Consider the following 2,500-nt stretch of genomic DNA (forward strand, 5'->3'; position numbering starts at 1 on the left):
TGTGGATAAAAAGTAAACGCGCTGTGGAGAATTGCCCAAATCGTTCAGGCGCCGTGAAAAAAAGAAAGACGTAGTCGTCAACGTCTGGTCCCGTCAATGGCGAAGGGCGTTTTCTCTCAACTTTGGCATGCTCGCTGAGGAAAAGGCAGGTAAAGGTTGTGGATAAAAGTCCGAAGAACCTCGCTACAATTGCCAAAATCTTTCCGCTGCCATTCAAAAATGGACTACTCCTCCACACCTCCTCCCGTCCATGCCAAACGGCGTTTTCTCTCAACTTTGGCATGCTCGGAGAGAAAAAAAGGCAGGTAAAGGTTGTGGATAAAAAAGTAAAAAATTGCCAAAATACTTTCTGGGCCCTCAAAAAAAGGCCTACTCCTCAACGCCTGCTCCCGTCCATGCCGAACCGCGTTTTCTATCAACTTTGGCATGCTCGGAGAGAGAAAAAAGGAAAAAAAGAAAAAAAAGGTCCAGTAAAGGTTGTGGATAAAAGTAACCGGCTTTGGAGAATTGCCTGAATCCTTCCGGCGCTGTGAAAAAAAAAGACCAAAAAAAAGACCTGGTCGTCAACGCCTGCTCCTGTCCATGCCAAACGGCGTTTTCCTCTCAACTTTGGCATGCTCGCTGAGGAAAAGGCAGGTAAAGGTTGTGGATAAAAAGTAAACGCGCTGTGGAGAATTGCCCAAATCGTTCAGGCGCCGTGAAAAAAAGAAAGACGTAGTCGTCAACGTCTGGTCCCGTCAATGGCGAAGGGCGTTTTCTCTCAACTTTGGCATGCTCGCTGAGGAAAAGGCAGGTAAAGGTTGTGGATAAAAGTCCGAAGAACCTCGCTACAATTGCCAAAATCTTTCCGCTGCCATTCAAAAATGGACTACTCCTCCACACCTCCTCCCGTCCATGCCAAACGGCGTTTTCTCTCAACTTTGGCATGCTCGGAGAGAAAAAAAGGCAGGTAAAGGTTGTGGATAAAAAAGTAAAAAATTGCCAAAATACTTTCTGGGCCCTCAAAAAAAGGCCTACTCCTCAACGCCTGCTCCCGTCCATGCCGAACCGCGTTTTCTATCAACTTTGGCATGCTCGGAGAGAGAAAAAAGGAAAAAAAGAAAAAAAAGGTCCAGTAAAGGTTGTGGATAAAAGTAACCGGCTTTGGAGAATTGCCTGAATCCTTCCGGCGCTGTGAAAAAAAAAGACCAAAAAAAAGACCTGGTCGTCAACGCCTGCTCCTGTCCATGCCAAACGGCGTTTTCCTCTCAACTTTGGCATGCTCGCTGAGGAAAAGGCAGGTAAAGGTTGTGGATAAAAAGTAAACGCGCTGTGGAGAATTGCCCAAATCGTTCAGGCGCCGTGAAAAAAAGAAAGACGTAGTCGTCAACGTCTGGTCCCGTCAATGGCGAAGGGCGTTTTCTCTCAACTTTGGCATGCTCGCTGAGGAAAAGGCAGGTAAAGGTTGTGGATAAAAGTCCGAAGAACCTCGCTACAATTGCCAAAATCTTTCCGCTGCCATTCAAAAATGGACTACTCCTCCACACCTCCTCCCGTCCATGCCAAACGGCGTTTTCTCTCAACTTTGGCATGCTCGGAGAGAAAAAAAGGCAGGTAAAGGTTGTGGATAAAAAAGTAAAAAATTGCCAAAATACTTTCTGGGCCCTCAAAAAAAGGCCTACTCCTCAACGCCTGCTCCCGTCCATGCCGAACCGCGTTTTCTATCAACTTTGGCATGCTCGGAGAGAGAAAAAAGGAAAAAAAGAAAAAAAAGGTCCAGTAAAGGTTGTGGATAAAAGTAACCGGCTTTGGAGAATTGCCTGAATCCTTCCGGCGCTGTGAAAAAAAAAGACCAAAAAAAAGACCTGGTCGTCAACGCCTGCTCCTGTCCATGCCAAACGGCGTTTTCTCTCAACTTTGGCATGCTCGGAGAGAAAAAAAGGCAGGTAAAGGTTGTGGATAAAACTCCAAAACCTCGCTACAATTGCCAAAATACTTTCTGGGCCCTCAAAAAAAGGCCTACTCCTCAACGCCTGGTCCCCAGGCACGTGCTGGGGGGCCTCAACTCAGGCTCTGCCCAATGTGGATCAAGGTCCACCTTCGCAGCGCCTTATGCGACACCCTGGTTGTGGGGGACGCGGCGTGGCGTGGCGGATCGCTCCGGTCGGCGCACAGCCGGCAACGGTCGACCCGTCCGCCTGGCTTTACTGCCCCCGCGCTTCTGTCTTTTGCACTGGCAAGCTAGCGACCGCTCGGCGTGCGAGGCCCGAGTCGGGGGACGGGAGTCTCGGGAGCCCACCAGCTCCCCGCAGGCTACCCGCCCGGCTGCCGAGCTTCCCGCCTGCGCGTCCAAGTGTGAACGCGCACGGCCGCCTCGCCGGGCTTCCTTTGCCGGGGCTCGGCTTGTCGGCCGGCGTCTCACGGTCCGTAGAAGGTTCGGTGCGTTCGCTGACGACGGGTCGAGAGAAGCGTTTTCTCTCCTCCCTCACTGACGGTCGTTGGTGCTCCCCAGCCCCTTCGG

The 2,500-nt window shown here is 50.8% G+C and overlaps 1 long non-coding RNA gene across 1 annotated transcript in view; it reads left to right on the top strand.

Moving 5' to 3' along the window:
- Positions 1-1,863, top strand: part of LOC143278935 (uncharacterized) — a 2,072-nt gene extending 209 nt beyond the window's left edge. Inside the window, exons 2-4 of the long non-coding RNA XR_013054522.1 lie at positions 466-632; positions 1,110-1,276; positions 1,754-1,863. This is a non-coding gene — a long non-coding RNA (uncharacterized LOC143278935). The remainder of the gene's footprint in view (positions 1-465; positions 633-1,109; positions 1,277-1,753) is intronic.
- Positions 1,864-2,500: the final 637 nt, after the last annotated feature.

Source organism: Babylonia areolata, unplaced genomic scaffold, assembly GCF_041734735.1.
Source record: "Babylonia areolata isolate BAREFJ2019XMU unplaced genomic scaffold, ASM4173473v1 tig00018720, whole genome shotgun sequence".
Classification (NCBI taxonomy): Eukaryota; Metazoa; Mollusca; class Gastropoda; order Neogastropoda; family Buccinidae; genus Babylonia; species Babylonia areolata.